Raw genomic sequence first — 20,102 nt, forward strand, 5'->3', positions numbered from 1 at the left:
CGGAGCAACATGTGCCTTGCTGCATATGCAACCGCCACTACTCATGAGTGGAGCGTGTAAGCTGAAATGCCCTAATTAGCTGCAATTTGTTCGACAGGACATGTTCAAAGCAAAGTTTGCTGACTAGCGAAGATGACCTTGCTTGCTTTACTGAAGTTGCAATGAATATGGTTCAACCAGATATGAAGTAAGCCCTTGTTTACATACAGCAAAGGCCGGGAATTCAGAGGTATAAAAGGATGATGGAATGGTTGAGTTAACCATTAGTTTTGAGCTGAAGTTCACCATGCCACGTGAATTGACGGACAGCGCTATGGCTCAAATTCAAAGCAGTGAATATAAACCAATTAAGAGATATGGGCTCAGTTCTGATGTTTAGAAGAAAATCCTGCCTGTGGTCACTGGAGATAATCAGCAGACAGGATGTTTCCTGTGAGTCATGCAATGCACTGTTAACATATAAATTTGGTACAACTCATTTAAAAAAAAAAAAAAAAAAAAAAAAACAAACATGTTTGCAAATTTAATGCTGGCTCTTCTCACCAAGCATTGACCAGCAATACAAAGCAAACCATAACTAGCGCGAGTGTTTTCATGTTTGTCAAAGATTTCCGACTGTTTAACACTGTTACCGGAGAAGGTTTAAAAAAGAATTAGAGCAAAAACGTATTAATATCGGTGCTAATTTTGGCAAAGTTGGCTCGGCTACTTTTGATATGTGGACTGACCAGATCCATTATCTGACGCTGACTACAGAGCGTATAGACAGAGTGGAAGCTGTTTGGTAATGTGCTTTTTACTACAAAATTTCCAGATACAAAGAAAACAAGTGAAAGTATTATTGAGGAAGTTTACGAAAGAAAGTCCGAGTCAAACATTCTTAAGTATGATTATAAAGACATGTTTTTCAGATCAGATTAGAGTTCAAACATACAGAAAGCTTTTGAAAATCTTAGACCTCTGCCATGTGCTGTTCACAGCATAAATAAGGCACATGGGCACGTATTTGATAATACAAGATTTTTTGTGGAAGATGCTCCAGTATCTGCACATACAATAAATGCTGCAAAGGCTGTGGTGAGGTGTCTGAACAAAAAAAGTGGTCTTGCTGCCCAGCTTCAAAAAACGATACAGCAAGAAATAATTACGAGGTGGAATAGTCTCTATAAGATGTTACAGACTGTTCATAAGCAGTATGATCGAATTGTTGCATTGTTGTGAAGTCATAATGCCTTCCAAAAGTTAGATGGCTTCAGTTATGAGGTTGCAGAACAGATGGTGGATTTCCTTAAACCATTCACAAATGACCTAGAAGATGAAACAGCACCAGCAATTCGCTCAATACTCTTGTGGTTCCATGAACTGTGGCAGCACTGTTCAGTCAGTGAATCAGACTGTGAGGTATTTGTTAATGATTGATTTCTGCAGTTTATATCACTTAAGTAATATGCATAAAGTCATTACATTAATATTGTTGAACCTTGACTTTACTGTCAGGAAATCCATAAGATAAAGATCAGAGTTCACAAGCTCTTAAGCGAAAAGATAAAAATCTCAAATGTACACAAAATAGCACGTTAGTATGGCCTCCGATTCGCCACCTAAAATTCTTTGAAAAAGATTAAAGGACGGCCATAATGGACGAAGTCAGACGCTTCGATATAACAGATCTGTATATCAGGTTTGTAATATAATTCGTGTCCGCCTCTGTGGTGTAGTGGTTAGTGTGATTAGCTGCCACCCCGGAGGCCTGAGTTTGATCCCCAGCGCTGCCATGAAATTTGAAAAGTGGTACGAGTTATGAAACAGGGTCTACTCAGACTTGGGAGATCAATTGAGTAGCGTGGGTTCGATTCCCACCTCAGCTATTTTCGAAGTGGTTTTCCATGGTTTCCCATTTCCCCTCCAGGCAAATGCCGGGATGGTACCTAACTTAAGGCCATGACCGTTTTATTACCCCTTCCTTGTCTTCTACTTCCAAACTTCCCAACCCCCTCACAAGACCCCTGTTGAGCATACTCAGGTAAGGCCACGTGGGCGAGGCACTTGTCCTTCTCTTCAGTTGTATTCATTCTACCCAAAAGTCTCACACTCCAGGACACTGCCCTTGATGCAGTAGAGGTGCGATCTCTCACTGAGTCCTAGGGAAAAACCAACCCTGCACCACAAATGGATTAAGAAAGAAAGAAAGAAAGAAATATAATCTGCTGTGTGTAGTTACTTAAGTAATTGTATCTCAGCATCCACCAAACACCTTGTTTAATTAAAATGAGAAATAAACTAACTAAACAAGGTGTTTGGTCTCCCTGTAGATCCTTTGCATCGTACAGTGCATGCATCGACTAGTCTACAAGAGCCTCTGAAGAAAAAGAACAGATTCAGTGAGTAAGTGACAACGGAGCTGCTGGTGACGAAGTAGGAATGTACTGCAATATGAATGCTGGTTAAGATGACGACGACCTACTGCGCTACTTTCGCTGTTAGCTGGAATGTTTTCTACGAGTCGTAGGTGTCAGCTAGACCCAGACCAAGTGAATGACTTGTTATTAATTCATAACAATCATAACAATAAATAGTCAGTGATTCATTCCCAATTTTGAGCTTGAGTTTCTGCATTAGCCGTATATCCTTGGATAGAAAACCATAAGCAAAGAAGACTTTTTCATTAATTTTGAGGTTTATATTTAACTTTACATGTTATAATGACATTAATTTGCACAGTTTATAAACAATTTCTTTGGTATGACTGGTAGAGAAATATACGGTTTATGCATTAATAATGTGTATTCACCACGAACTTACTACGGTGTCGTAGCAGGCAGAGGGGTGATACCCCGACGCGGTGCATCCCAGGTGGCGGTTAGGGGCGTCCTCACCAGCTTGCTAGTGGACTTGAGCGAAATAAAATAGCTCTTGCGGACCAAACACACAACAACCTCTGTAGTTAACAACCATAGTTGTAAATCAGAGCTTGCTCCACTTAAGGTTCATTACCTTTGATAGTCAATATGGCAAAGTCGTTTAGGAAAATAATTCCACTGTCCTGCCCAATCAGGCTTCAGGAAAAGGCTTCTTCAGATTCAGTTGGTAGCCAACTGAGAGACAGCAATGAGTCGGAGCATTTGCAACCAACTAAACTTAAGAAGATTAAACATCAACAAATCAACTACATTGCAACACACAATATTAATTCTCTCTGTAAGATCTGGAAGACTTAAGACTTTTACAGATGAATAAGATTTTTTTAAAATTTAATAGTGGGCATTCAAAAATGAGAAACCTGATGGAAGAACCTTTTGAATCACAAGGTTATAGAATTTATAATGGGATACCTGATCAAAGAGTTAAGAATCAATGTTCCCAATTTGGAACAAGATTTACTGTGAATTAAATGTATTAGAATGTTATCATACTTAACATTGCCCTTATATTTTTATTTGCTAGATAAGAAAATAATGCAACGATTATAATTAGAATCAGATTGAGGAATATGGGCTGCTTGGAAGAAACTTATAGTAACCTAAAGTACCTCTGTATTTTTTTTTTATTAATGAAGAAAATAAGTAAGACTTGATACAGTGGAGCAATGACTAGAAGAGGAACATGAAGCTATTATCCAGATTATTTGGATAATGAAAGCAGTTTTGGTGTTGTTGAGCTTGAGGTGGATCGTCTATGAGTTCAGGGTTGAAAACGTTCTCGAGGCAGCGCTTAGAGGAAATTGACCAGTGACTCTTCAAGGTCATAATAATAAGAATACTTACAAACCGTTTCTTCATATATACATAATAAAAAAAGAGAGGATTATACATAATAACAAAGAAGAGAGGAATTTGAAATCAACATTTCAGAGGACAAGATGTATGAATGTGTAATAGAATGTTAGTGTATAGTGATTTTAGATATTAAATAATTTATTGATGTACACATTAAACACACACAAAATGATTTTAAAACCTTGCAACTACTTCTGATGGATTTATATGTATGCTGGTGATTGTAAAGTCTAGACATCATCAGCACATGACACCCCTAGGTATACAGGTTCTTTACGCTCAAATTATTTTAATAACATAGACATTAGCTCAGGTAGGAGCACAAGGGTTCCAACAGTCAAAATTCATATTTGAACATACATACATAATTATCAACTGTTATGCCTTTCAGTGTTCAGTCTGCAAGCTCTGTGAATTTAATAAATACCACCACAATCCTCTATTTGTAATTAGCTTTGAGGTCCCATTTAGTTCTATATCTTTTATCTTTAAATCATTAGAAACAGAGTTTAACCACAGTCATCTTCATCTCCCTCTACTTCTCCTACCATCCATTGCCAAGTTCATTATTTCCCCCAGGTAACCTATCATCCACCATTCGCCTCACATGACCCCACTACAGAAGCCGGTTAATGCATACAGCTTCATCAATCTACTTCAATCCTAACTTAGTTTTTATCTCATCATTCCAAGTATCCTCCTGCCATTGTCCTGACCTTCTTGCTCCCTTTATCTCTGTTACTTCTAACTTATGAATAAGATATCCTGACTTCACCCAGCTTTCACTCCCGTAAAGCAAAGTTGATCTGAAAAAAGACCGGTGCAAAGATAGTTTCATTCATCTGGGAGCTATTTTCTTAGAGAATATTGTTGATCGCAACTGCGAGTTCATTGCTTTCGCTTTGCTGCAACTTGATTCAATCTCATTTACTATCTATACTACCATCCTGGGAACAAACACATCCTAAATACTTGAAATTATCTACCTGTTCCGGATTTGTATTCACAAGCCGACATTTAATTCTCTAAGATTTCTACTGACATCACTAAAGTCTTGGAAAGGCTAATTTTCATATCATACTCACTGCACCGATTTCCAAGATAGATTGCATGCTTTCAACACAGTCTGCCATTCTGCCATTAAGAAAAAGTCATTGGCATAGGCTAAACTGCTTACTACATTTCCAGATTACAGCCTTGTCTAACCCCTTTAAGTACTTCAAAAATGGCTTTCACAACCAGACATTTTAGGCGGTTAGCAATCCCTACTTGCTAACACGGCAGGACCATGCAGTTGGTCCGCCATTGCTAAGCAGAGTCTTTGAGGGGCGTGCCAATCCAACTGACGAGCCCAATGGCACGTCTGGGCAAAACTCTGCAAATGCACACAGCCTGGTTCTATTCCCTGTAAGTACCTTGAATCAAGAACACATTCTACCATCAATTCTCACTGCAGCCCAATTGTCAACATAAATGCCTTTGATTGTTTTTAATTATCTACCCTTAATTGCATAGTCCCCCAGAATGACAACCTGTGTCATATGCCTTCTCTAGATCCACAAAACAAACATAACTGTATATTCCTCTCATAGCATTTTTCAATTGGTGCATACTGAAAATCTGATCCTGACAGCTCCTCTGTGGTTACAACTATCTTTCTCAAATGCGATTTTATTTGACGGAAATAAATATCACACGAGAACACGTTCAATTCCTTGTGTAAATTACTTTATTGTCACTGTAAGTCACAACACACAATTATTATTATATACACTAGTAAGTGACGCTACAACACTTAATAGCGGAGTACCCTGAAATCGATTCTGACAAGTACAGATATCAACAACACTGACTCGCGCACTATAACATACGCTCTCTTGAACTCACCGACTCCACCTCGGAGCCCAACAGTCTCTCCGAGTCTAACACTTGCCTTCGAGTCCAATCTGACTGACTTACTGACTGACAGCTCAATATATATACTGTTCGATCAACCATCTAGAATTATCAATTTCTGGAAGGGTTCTTACAACACTCCAATGGAACACACTCGAAACATCGATTGACCACCTAGTCGAATGGAGTACTCGAACTTTTGTTACTGTTTATCAATACACATGGAAATCTCTTCAACATTCTGAATGTCTCTACATGTAACTGGATAATAAACCTTACAGTAAGTTTTCAGAACCCTTCATATATACCAAATTATAGTAGAATAAATTTAATATACGAACATTAAAGAGTTTTCTACCGCTTTCGACTATATAGATTTTGAGGTTAAACTTATACACAATGTGTATTTGAGGTTATACACATTTTATGATACATATTTACAGGGAAACCATGTATCAGTCATATTTAACATTTAATAAAAGGTAATTTAGCATTTAATAAAATATGACCAAAATATACCAACCACAATAATTGAAGGTTTTACAACAGTTACTATGTCGTAGATATGACTAAACCACACTGGTTTTCATTAAACTTACTCTGATCACACACCTTCCAACTTACTCTGATCACACACCTTTTCAAAATGTCAGTGAACACCTTCCCTGAACAATGAAATACCTTAATAGTAGCAGTAATTTTCCCTGTTCCCTTGCTTCTAGGTAAGTGCAATTACTACTTTCATCCAATCAGAAGGTACCTGACTAACATTCCATGATAATCTTATTACTCTATGAAGCCATTTCATCCCAGGTCTAATTTGATCTATTCCTACTGCTTTATGACCATGGAGTTAATATACCATCCTTTCAACTTGCTTAAGCGTAATTTCACAAACATCATTGTCCTCCTCCCCATGAGCTCAGTTGTTTGTGACGTCACAAGAAAAATTTCCTTTCAGGTTAAGAAGATTTTCAAAATATTCCTTCCACCTGTCTAGTGATTCTCTGTGATCTATTATGAGTTCACCTGATTTACCCAAAACACTATAATATTTCCTTTCTCCCTCCCTTTCTAAGATTATTTACTACTGTCCAGAAAGGTTTCCCCTGCTGCCTGACCTAGTCTTTCCAGGTTATTACCAAAACTTTCCCATGACTTCTTCTTGGATTCAACAATTAATTGTTTTGCTCTGTTTCTTTCATCTACTCTTGTCTGGAGTCATTTCTGATAAACTTCCCTTTCATGTTCTAAAGCTGCCATCACTTCACTATTCTATCAAGATGTTCACTTTTTCCCATCTTTACACGGAGTTGTTCCCAGGCATTCCTTTGCTGTTTCTACTACAGCATTCCAGAATGCCACCCATTCTCTTTATATATCCTGAAACTGCTTACTGCTGTCTACGGTTTGGAATTTTTCACTAATCATATCTATGTATTTCTGTCTAATTTCCTCATTCTGGAGATTTTCTAGCCTTGTTGTTCTGCAGACAGACTTCATTTTCTCTATCATAAGCCTATAACCACTTAGTTCACTACAGATCCGATAGTAGTCTGTATCATCAAAAACACCCCAGAATACCTGCACATTCCTAACAGAATTCCAAAATTCAAAGTCGGTTATGATAATGACTATTATGGAAATAGTGCGGAAAAAAGTCCATTCGACACTCCATGTCGTACAATGTCAGCATGTAAAAGATCTCTGGTGACACATTTGGTGTTTACCCGACAAAATTCATTAAATCTCAGCCATAGACGCCCAAGAGAGTTTCGGTATACTCGGTCTGCTATGTAGTGGGGGCCTAGAGTAAAACGGAACGTCGAAATTGACGAGCAGACAGCCAGATGGTGTCAAATTGAAATGTCTGCACACGGTAGCTGAGGCCATACGATGATGATGATGATTATTATTATTATTATTATTATTATTATTATTATTATTATTATTATTATTATTATTATTATTATTATTACAGAAGTCCAGTAAATGCTTCTCATTCCTATTAGCTTCTATATCTTCCCCACATTTACCCATCACCTTTTTGTACTCTTCAGTTCTATTTCCAGCTCTAGTATTGAAATCGCCCATTAGCACTAACCTATCCTTCCTGTTAACCCTGACTATGATTCACCCAGTGCTTCATAAAACTTGTCAACTTCATAGTTATCTTCACCCAAACATGGTGAATACACTGAGACAATTCTCATCCTAATTCCTCCAACAGCTAAATCTATCCGCATCATGTGCTCATTTACTGTACATGCCTAACAGAAACTATGCTGCATCCAACAGTACTCCTGGTTAACAGTCCTGATGATGATTATGATGCTTGTTGTTTGAAGAGGCCTAACATCTAGGTCATCGGCCCAGGTTAACAGTCCTACCCCACACTCTGCCCTTACCTTTTTAACACTCGTTAAGAATACTTTATAATCTCCTCCCTCTTCATCATTATCTCCCCCTATCCAAGTATCATTAACTCCTAACATATCCAGATGCATCTCTTTTGCTGACTTAGCCAGTTCTACTTTCTTTCTGCCTTACGCCCCATTAATATCGATAGCTTACCACCTAACTCCATTCCGTTCACCAAGTTGTTTCCGAGGAATCCCTTACCTGTCAAATGGATGTAGAATCCTGTTACTCCCATAGGTCCGAGGCTTGCTTAAAATATTCTGAGTTCAGTAAATTTTGTGAAGTAGGATGCTACTCTACTTACACATAGTCCCATTGAGGATCTCTCCTCTGGAACGGGTTAGGCACCACCGGTGGATTGTATAGTCCTAGCCACCTGAGCACAAGGAGGGTCACAACTCAGATTATGTCAGAGACGCCTACTCTTATTCCACAACAACTGGTATCCCAACTCTCAGGACCACTTACATGGCCACTCAGCCGTTGCCCATGGTTTACGAACTAGGACGTGACTACAATAACCCACGCTACAAATCACCCATGCTATTTGAAAAATAATTGAAAATTTGAAAATGTAACATATTAATGTATCTTGTGAATGAAAGTTGAATTTCCCATGTTATATACATGTCAACTGTGTACAATCAGAACAGGTATTATAAATATTTCCTTGTAATCCATTTAGAGAATATTATAGATTGGAGAAGTTCTTTAGAATCTATGGATCTGGCAATATTTTTATCTAGCTTCAGCACATTCCATCTCATTACACACACCAGCTTTAGTATCGAAATGGCGAAGAATAATTACGATGCATACAACTTCGTAAATCTAACTTGTCAGGTGGCAGGCCTGATGGGAGAACAGAGTTAACAAAAATAAGTAGGATAACATACTACTACAATAATATCATTGCATTTTGCATAATCAGGACTAATATATGTTGCTGGAGTGTTGCTTTGTCACCTCTCAAAATGTTCAGATCCTGTAAGACGATGACATTACCACTGGGCATAAAATTGCTACTTTTGAATTCTCATTTGAATTCAAAGAAGACCCTAATACATCATGCGTATTACGAAATGTGATTTTGAGGAATCTCCACAGTATGATTTTGCCCCAGTTATCCATATCCGAATTCAAAAGGTGTTCACTGCAGTTAGAATCTGCAGCTCTTTCATTCTCCTTTAGTTTAACCTCATGCCATACTTTGACAGAATGTTCCATCCAATGAGTGAAAGTTCAAATGTACTTCAACCACATGCACGAGCTACCTACATACGCGTATATACAGTTACCAAGCCAGTGAGGTTTGTTCTATAAGTTTCAAAATCTAATCAACAGATGTCAGGAAGTAGAGCACCTGAGCACCAAACACAAAATCTCTTCCAGCCAATTTTATTTTAACACAGCATTAAGCAGCTTAATGAGACGAGAGCGCTATGTTAAATTAACAGAGAGTTCAACAGCGCATTAACGTTAACGAAGGTTGATGAAACAGCCATTCTGTTAACTATCCCATTAAAGCAGTTTAACGTGACGTTAAATCCCTAACGGAGTTTGATAAAACCAGCCATAAGTAAACTAAAACCATAATGTAGAGTTCTTGTGTTTCCTTCAAACTTCACATGATTATTTAGACTGGTCTCTAATTTTCTACTCCAAGCAAGCCATGTGCATCAAAATGACGATTTCACTTTGCTGAATGAGAAGCATTTACCAAAAAATTAACAAACATGCAAAATTTTCGCCTTACCCAAATCTCATCTCTAGATTTGAAATACCTACAAGGCATCCCCCTAAATTAAAACTTATTAAATGTCATTCCCAAATCTCAGCAGTAAGAGTTCTATCTCATGCTTAGGCCTATATTGTAGGTGGAAGTAGCATCATTGCATATACTAGGATGGTAAAGATTATTCTTTTTTTTTTTTCACTGAAAGAAGGTATTTTTCACTAAACAGTGAAATATGATGGCCATCATTACAGTATATATTTTTTTAACTTATAATCAGGTGGCAATTTCAGCCTTCCAGGCGGTCTTGTTTTCTGGGTATTATTGTAGAAGGCTAAAGAACTCGTGGTTGGGGCATAGTTCACACTCATGTCAATTGATGGAACTTTGCAATCATTTAAGACTAGGAAAACAACAGATAGGAAATCTGCCACCTGGGCGACTGCCTAAATGCATATCAGTAGTAACTGAGTGTGGAAAAAAAACTGTGCGTGTCAACATGAAAAAATGGTACAATCAGTTCTCTGAAAGAAATGTTTTTCTTTAAAAGGCAGGGAAAATTGTGGTCCTGAGAAGTCCCGTTTTTCATGTTAAGGTGAGGTAATAAGCTATATCTGGTGTCAATTTTGTCTGCTGAAACCTTCTCATTTTCTCAATATCACTGTGAAAGACAGAGATACATATATATTATACCAGTAATATCACTATGATAATTACCATGTATTCCAAACATAATTTCATAAATTCTGAGTGTAAGAGGCAAGAAAGCTCCAACGTGGAGAGGATGACTTGTATCGCCTGATTTCAAGCCTACCTCCACATCTTCCAAGGGCAGTAAATAAAGTATTGGCAATGTAGTCCAGACACTCTCGCAGGAGATCGGGCATGTGCATATAGGATGTGGGAGCGGTCAGGTGGTGCTGTTGTCGATGTGTAGTATTCATTTGACGGACATCCAGTTGGGAGCGTTGTTGCTGTGTGGCACTGAGGTGTAGAGTGACTATTAATTTCACCGCTCTAAAGCATGTTTTGCCAGCCCCATAGTATAGGGGTAGCGTGTCACTTGTGTCTACAGAATGACGGAGGTGCAGCCTTAATCGGCTGTACTCGGAACTGCTTGGATAATCTCGGCATTTAGCCCATCCCACCAAGCATTTCCGCGAGGTGCAGCCAGCAGCACTCACAATGGCCAGTAGCATGACTGCGAACAGCTGTTACTTTTTAGAATTAGGTACTGGTAATCAGTTTAATAGCCACAGAATCTCTCATTATAGTGTAATTTATATAAGTATATTTCAGTTACTCCTATGTTGGTCTCGTCATTCTCTAGACACAAGTGAGAGAGTAAATTCTATTTCACTTGACAGTTTACCTCATGGGTCACTTGGAAATTTGAAACGCGCTGTTGTTATTAACTTATATAATAAATCATATATAAGTACTGTACATAATATACAGTAGATCAAATAGAGTGAATGTGATAAACTTACCTAAATACAATTCTATGGAGGTGGACATAAATTTCACTATAACAATATAACACGTAATTTTGCATTACGACGTTGCTGATTTTATTTCAATAATTTTTATAACGTTGCAAAGTTCTGTTTTTGCGTGCCCACACCAAGCGTTCCTGAGTTCGTGAATGTTTTGTGATTGAAGGTGTTATTGTGTGTTTAATTACTTTTGTATGAGGAATGTGTATATGCTTTGGGGTTGTTTGCGTGTTTGTTCAGTATGAAAACTCAGTGGAGAGCCTCTTGAAAACCGCATATGTTTCTAAATATTTTTATTTTTGGACGGGGAATGGGGAGTCCGCCTCTGTGGTATTGTGGTTAGTGTGATTAGCTGCCACCCCAGGAGGTCCGGGTTCGATTCCCGGCTCTCCCACGAAATTTGAAAAATGGTACGAGGGCTGGAACGGTGTCCACTCAGCCTCAGGAGGTCATACGAGTAGAGGTGGGTTCGATTCCCACCTCAGCCATCCTGGAAGTGGTTTTCCGTGGTTTCCCACTTCTTCTCCAGGCAAATACCGGGATGGTACCTAACTTAAGGCCACGGCCGCTTCCTTCCCTCTTCCTTGACCATCCCTTCCAATCTTCCCATACCCCCGGAAGGCCCCTGTTCAGCATAGCTGGGTATGCCGCCCGGGCGAGGTACTAGTCATCCTCCCCAGTTGTATCCCCCGACCCAGAGTGTGAAGCTCCAGGACACTGCCCTTGAGGCGGTAGAGGTGGGATCCCTCACTGAGTCCGACGGGAAAAACCGACCCTGGAACGTAAACAGATAAAGAAGAAGAAGACGGAGGATGGGTTACAGCACACAACTGATTTTCTGTACCAGCCGCCAATGCTTGGGAGTGGCGACCCCATTGTAATAACAGCCTATATACGTTTCAAATGACTGGAAAACAGGTTGTAGGTTTTCAAGAGATTCTGTGGCTATTAAACTGATTACCAGTACCTAATTCTAAAAAGTAGCAGTCATGCTACTAGCCATTGTGAGTGCCGCTGCTGCTGAATGCACCTCGCGGAAATGTTTGGTGGGACGGGCTAAATGCCGAGATTACCCGAGCAGTTCCGAGTACCGCCGATTATGGCTGCACCTCCGTCATTCCCTAGACACAAGTTAGCGTGTCTGCATCTTACCCGGAGGCCCCGGGTTCAATTCCCAGCCAGGCCACGTATTTTTACCTGGATCTAAGGGCTTGTTCGAGGTCCATTCAGCCTAAGTGATTACAATTGAGGAGCTATCTGACAGTGAGATAGCCAAGAATAACGGCCGAGAGGATTCATCGTGCTGACCACACACCTCATAATCTGCAGGCCTTCGGGCTGAGCAGCGGTCACTTGGTAGACCAAGGCCCTTCCAGCGCTGCTGTGCCATGGGGTTTGATTTGGTTGTTGAAGCACGTTTTCAAAAGGCGATCACCATGCGAGTTGGCCGTACGGTTACGGGCGCGCAGCTGTGAGCTTGCATCAAGGAGATAGTGGGTTCGAACCCCACTGCTGGCAGCTCTGAAGATTGTTTTCTATGGTTTCCCATTTTCACACCAGACAAATGCTGGGCCTGTACCTTAATTAAGGCCACGGCCGCTTCCTTCACATTCCTAGGCCTTTCCTCTGCCCCATCGTCGCCATAAGACCTATCTGTGCTGGTGCAACGTAAAGCAAATAGCAAAAAAAGAGTGATCGCATTTGTGGATTAAAATCAAGGTTGCATGTGGCAAAAATGCATCTGAATGTTATCGAGGATTACGTGAAGCCTGTGGCGAGAATGCATTACCGTATAGGATGGTTGCACGATAGGTCAAGGCATTTTGTTCGGGTCGGAATGAGACTAAGGATTTGCATCACACAGGTTGGCCATCCATTCCTCAAGATCAGATTGACATCATGAGTGGTCTAGTTTCTGTAGATCATCGATGGACTGTCCGAGAATTATCTGCAGAGGTTGGTCTCAGTCATCAAACTGTATGGCATATACCGACAAAATAGTCTTAACATGAGGAAAATTGCATCCCACTGGGTTCCACATCAACTCACCAACGTACAGAAATGGCACCGGTATGCACTGGCTGGCATCCACCTGGACAGATACCACAACAAAGGAGACGCATTTCTGCAGCGCATTGTCGCCATTGATGGGATGTGGGCACGAACCTACGAGCCTGAATTAAAGCATCAATCGAATGAATCGCGTCACCCAGGTTCGCCACGTCCACAAAAATTTTGACAAGAACCCAGTCGGGTGAAGCTTATACTGATTGTGGCTCTTATTGCAACAGTGGCATTGGGAGGTCTTGGAACATCCTCTGTACTCACCAAACATGAGTCCTTCTGACTTGAACCTGTTTCCAAAGTTGAAGGAATCCCTCTGAAGCCACAGATTTCCTCACATGGCATCTGTACTCCGCACAGTAGGGCACTCCATTGTTGTCATCAACAGAAAACGCCTTCCTAACGTTCAGCAAAAGTTAATAGGCTTTGGGGGGTGACTACACTGAAGAAATGTAATGCAATTGTACTCGTCAGTTCATTAAATATTGCATTCTACTTTATTTACAGCCCTCGTATCTGTTCATGTAATACGTCCATTATAAGCCTTATTATATATTATCTATATATATATATAAAAGAACATGTCCTGACTGACTGATTCATCATCGCCAAGCCAAAACGACTGGACATAACGAAATGAAATTTTGAGGACACATTAATATTACAATGTAGGTGCTCGCTAAGGGAGGATTTTTGGATATTCCATCGCTAAGGGGGTGAAAAGGGAGGCGAATTTTTAAAATGAGTGTATCTATATCTCAAAACTTTAGAAGTTTACAGAGGTAAAAATTGTTATTTAGAATCTCTTTTAAAAATAAACACTTTTTTTTTTTTTTGAAAATTCCACTAGGAGGGGTTGAATGCCTTTAATGAGGATACTTAAATCTCAGAAATTGAAGATATTACAGACCTGAAAATTGGTATTTGGAATCTCCTTTAAAAATAAATAAACATGCATTTTTTTGTTTTTCTAAAATCCAATTAATGGAGGTTAAACAGGAGTGACAATTGGGGTGAAACATAAAACATAAAACAGATTAAAGAAACATAAAATGTTACAGACGTAAAAATTTGTATTTGGAATCTCCTGTAAAAGTAAAGAAACATAGGTGATTTGTTTTCAGAAACTCCACTTAAGGGGAACTAGAAAGGGGTGAAATTTTAAAATGAGCATATCTACAGTATATCTCAAAAACTTAACACATTGCAGAAGTGAAAAATTGTATTTTTTATCTCTATTAAAATAAAGAAACGTGTATTTTTTGTTTTTGGAAAACCACTGAAAATGGGGTTGAATTCTTTCTATTAGGATATTTATACCTCAAAAACTGAAACTGTTACAGACGTGAAATTTGGTATTTGGAATCTCCTTTAAAAGTATAGAAATACATATTTTTTGTGTTTGGAAATCCACTTAAAGGGGGGTGGGGGTAAAATTGAAGAATTATTTCATTTATTTGTATGAAAATACTGTTATCTCAAAAACAAAAGATGATGCAGATGTGAAAATTGGTATTTGGAATCTGCTTTAAAAGTAAAGAAAAATAATCCAATGAAGGGGGGGGGGTGAAGGATATGAAAAATTAATTGAATTAATTGTATGAGGATACTTACATCTAATAAAAACTAAAGTTGTTACAGATGTGAAAATTGGTATTTGGATCTCCTTTAAAAAGAAATAAAAACGCATTTTTGGGTGAAAGTCATGTCACCTTGGGGGGGGAGGGGGGGTGAAAAGGAGTTGAATTCCTTTTATGAGGACACATATCTCAAAAACTGAATATGTTACAGTCGTGATAATTGGTATTTAGAAAATCCTTTACTAATAAAGAAACAAGTATTTTTCTGGAAAATTCACTTAATTTGGGGGGGGGGGGGTGAAAGGAAGTGGGAAAAAAAGGGAATTCTTTTTATGAGGTGATATATCTCAAAACTGAAGGTAACAGATGTGAACATTGGTATTTGGAATCTCCTTTAAGCATAAATAAACTCACCATCTTTCTTTGGGGGGGGGGGGGGAATCAACTCTTAATGGTGGTGGGGTGGAAAAGGAGATGAGACCAATTGATTTCACTGTTCATGATGTACTTCATTCTGGTCATAAACCGATAATTTTTAATCTTTCCTGAGTTTGTTTTCAAGAGCCATCTTTTCCTTTGGAGAACTAAAGTTATATTACAGTAGATTCTCCTGGCACATAAATAAAAATATTAACACATTTGAAATAAACAATAGAAATGACATTTACCGTGCAATTGTTCACCTCTATAATGTCAATAACGCACGGAAGTATATCATTTGTATTGCCAGAAATCCCGCGCACTTGCCTGTGCGCGACAATGGTGCTGGTCACATTGTCAGCAATGAAAATGGCAGCAGATGTAATTTACCGCCGAGTAGCGGTCTTGCATCTTGCTGCGGGGTGCAAAACATCAATAATAATAATAATAATAATAATAATAATAATAATAATAATAATAATAATAATAATAATAATAACCTAAATTCAACTAATATCACCCACCCTAATATTAATAATAATAATAATAATAATTTTCTGGCCCGCCGTCAAAATGTGTGGACCGCGCTGGGAACGGGTTCTGACCAGGTAATGACTACAAATGCAGTCCAGCTGTGGGTTCAGTACCACCATGGCACCCAAGACGACACCACGCCGGATCTCCTAATGGATTTGTCCATATTAAAATGCTTATAGGAAAAGGTGGCAAAGATTTAGGGACCCAACTGACCAGGTGGAATACCTGGAGCTAGTCCGGGAAGTACAAAATCTATTGCTGGAAAGAAAGATTGAAGAATGGGAGGAACTTCGCCGCCAGATAGCGAATTTTAGCGGATTAAATATAAAATGTTAAACATTCAATTATAAATTTCAGTATAATACTGTAGCGAAGCACAGGTATCTTGGTAGTAGCTTATATTAACTAAAACATACAGCTGATGCAATATACATGGCCAGACTCATATCCAATCACTCGCCAAATATGGCAAGCTTCAAGCAGGCACAACACAGTCAATCACCACCTCTCAGCCGTATAAACTGAAGTGCTTGCAGCGTGCAATCAATTGTGAGCATAACAAGTTACAAAGTGTTCGAAGTTATTTCACTTTTATAAGTATTATAAATTACAGTGAAGTTCAAGACTTGGTCTTCCACAAGATGGCAGAATAAATCCTAGTGACGATACAAATACCCGGTAACATTTCATACTTGTAATTTTTCTACAACTGCATCAAGTGTTAAGTTATTTTTCTTTGAACAATAAAGATTTAAACTGCTACAACATTTGTCAAGTGTTAGAAATCATCTTTGACATTATTAAAACTCTCATAAATAGTGTTTCTTTCAAACTGTGTTACGTGCTGAAAAACTTTCCAAGAAGAATGGTTAAACTTTTAGAACTTGAGTGTAAGTTTATTTGAACTGTATAATATCATAAAACACAAAGTTTGACAAAAGCTTCACGAATCCTGCAAACTTATATCAGTAGACAGACTTGCTAATATTTACGTTATCCAAGTTCAAGTTACTTTGAATAACAGTGTAAATACTCTTGTATTTGAGTGAGACGAGTATAACTGGAATTGCATACTTGTTATAATATTTCTTCAGGGAATTTTAAGTTCATAATTCGCTTGTGGACTCATTCAAGCAAGACGAGTGGATCTGGAGTTGTGTGAATATTGTGTTTAAATTCAAAGTTATTCCTCAACCATACACTACACTTAGTAGCTTGGTGTCATAATTTAAATTAAGTGAGTGTGACTCAATTGATCGACGAGAACGGACCTTCTACCGAGGGACCAGGACCCAGGCCACTATTGTCTCTTCCCATGGACTGGATTGAAACTTCTAGTATGGTTCCTGGTGCTTCGTGGACTGGATTGGAACTTCTAGTACGGTTACTGGAACTTCACGGTGAATGGTCCATGGTACTTCTTGGTGATAGGAACTTCACGGAGACTTGGTGTTCAAGAGTGGCAGAGTTTGAGCCCTGCTTGGAGCAAAAGTCCGCTCAAGATCAGCTGTAACAGGTGATATAACATCACACTTCTACACTTTACTTTATTCAACAATAAATATGAATCTGAAAACAAAGTCGTTCGTATGCTGATTTCAGGGAAAACCTCTCTCTGTACCTAGTTCCAATAGCGGACTGCACACTCTCAGTAGATACTTTATCTCATGTTCGAACTAACCCTGAGATTTTCCTGGTCCAATATATAGATTTCCACAGATATTTTATTAGTTTGTGCCAGATAAATTTGTATTTACTCTCGCAAATTGGTAATACAGACCAGACGCCAATATATTTTGAAATGCCACTGACTATACTAATAAAGATTACAATTAGTTCCTTCATAATTTTATAATTTATTGTTCTGTAGTATTTACGGTTTTCCACTTAAATATTTAACAAAGCTATACAAATACAAAATTCAAAATTTCCGTTCCTAAAATTAGGGTTTGGAGATTATTTGCATATATATGATATTTTACTTGAACTCTTATTCACTGATTTGTGATATATATACAACATTCACTTTGGATACAGATCATTGGACGTTCTACTTATTGCAGATTATGGACAATTTATTTATTAATTATAACTATTTACCCCTCTCTTGGGTATGGCTTTTGTAGTTCACAAAAGCATAGTTGATTTGATAAAAGAAGTCACTCCAATAAGTAACAGAGTAATGATGATGCGCGAACAATGTGCCAAGAAGAAAATACTAATTACTGTACATGCCCCACGAATATTGAAAATACGGTAGAACAATTCTGGTCTAAACTCGAAAATATCTTGGCAACAGTCCTCAGAGAAGAAACAAAGATATTACAAGGCGATTTCAATGCACAGATTTTTTTTTTTCCTTTATGTTGCATCGAAACAGATAGGTCTTATGGCGATGATGGGACAGAAAAAGCTAGGAGTGAGAAGGAAGCGACCATGGCCTTAATTAAGGTACAGCCTCGGCATTTGCCTGGTGTGAAAATGGGAAACCACAGAAAACCATCTTCAGGGCTGCCAACAGTGGGATTCGAACTGACTATCTACCGAATACTTGATACTGGCCGCACTTAAGCGACTGCAGCTATCGAGTTCGGTTATGCACAGATTGGTAGAGGAAAAGAATACCAAAAGACTGTAGGCAAATGCCTAGCTCATAAATTCACCATCAAGAATAGCATGAGACTTATTGAACTGTGTCAACAGAACAACCTGAAGATAATATCCACCTCTCTGAGAAAGCATCCTCGAAAACAGAAGACCTGGAGATCACCTTTACAATCTCTTGGAGAATATGAGATCGACCGTGTGGCCATCACACATCCTTTACAGAAAGAAATTCATGATGTGCAAGTTTGAAGAGGAACTAATACTGATTTTGACCACTATTTAGTATGTATCGAAGTGAAATTTACCCCGAAAAGAATCCACTACAAGAAATCTATCTTCAGAAGTTTGACACGAAAAAGATAAAGGAAACTAACATAAAAGAATAATGGAAAAAGGAAGAGGCAGACACCTGGCAACAGTCCATACTAAGATCATTATGAGAGCTAAAAAGACAATTCCATTGAAGAAGAATACAAAACACCCATGGTGGGACTTTGCATGTGAAGAAGCACTGGAAAAGCGAAAGGGAGCTTTTCAGAAATATAACTGTAAGAAGCTACTCGAGACTCAACAACACTATCTTCAGACAAGGAAGGAAATGTCAAAAGTAATCAGACAAATGAAGAGGAGATACATGAAGGACCAATTGGAATTTATGAAAAAAAAGATATCCGAGATCCCAATATGCAAGACTTTTACAGGAATTTTGCGGGAAAAATCCGAGGATACACCCCACAGAACTTATGCTTCAGAAAACAAGGCAGAAAACTCGTGCTGTCTAAGCAGATAACTGTAAGGAGTTGGCTTGATATTTCTCTGAATTACTCAATTGCCAGGAGCCAACATTACGATGGCCCAAAGAAACTCCTGTACATGTAAACCCTGAATCTCCACCACCTACCAAAGAGGAAATCCAGAGACACATCTTCAGACTCAAAAATAACAGGGTGCCTGGAGAAGTTGGCATAGTTGCAGAACTCTTAAAGAACACAGGCCCAAATACACTTGAGGAGCTCACACTAATAATCATGGGACATCTGGAAAAAAGAAAAGCTACCTGAAGAACGAAAATGTGCACTTATCCATCCGTTATACAAGAAAGGTGACAGAACAGATGTAAATAACTACAGAGGGATTTCTCTCGTTCAAGTCACCAACAAGATTCACTCCGTGTGACTTCTTCAAAGAGTACAAGAACAATTTGAACACAAAATTGGAGAATATCAAGCCGGTTTCCGAACTGGGCGTTCTTGTGTTGAAGAAATTTTTAACTTGGAGACGATACTGAAATATAGAGCAACCCGAAGCTCACCGATTATTTGTAGTTTCGTTGACATCTGGAAAAAAGAAAAGCTACCTGAAGAATGGAAATGTGCACTTATCCATCCGTTACACAAGACAGGTGACAGAACAGATGTAAATAACTACAGAGGGATTTCTCTCGTTCAAGTCACCAACAAGATTCACTCCGCGTGTCTTCTTCAAAGAGTACAAGAACAACTTGAACACAAAATTGGAGAATATCAAGCCGGTTTCCGAACTGGGCATTCCTGTGTTGAAGAAATTTTTA

The 20,102-nt window shown here is 38.7% G+C and overlaps 1 protein-coding gene across 1 annotated transcript in view; it reads right to left on the reverse strand.

Moving 5' to 3' along the window:
* The window catches only part of EloA (elongin A), a 249,003-nt gene that overhangs the window by 79,609 nt on the left and 149,292 nt on the right, over positions 1 to 20,102 (reverse strand). The gene's annotated exons all lie outside the window — the stretch shown is intronic.

The sequence above is a fragment of the Anabrus simplex genome, chromosome 1, assembly GCF_040414725.1.
Source record: "Anabrus simplex isolate iqAnaSimp1 chromosome 1, ASM4041472v1, whole genome shotgun sequence".
NCBI lineage: Eukaryota > Metazoa > Arthropoda > Insecta > Orthoptera > Tettigoniidae > Anabrus > Anabrus simplex.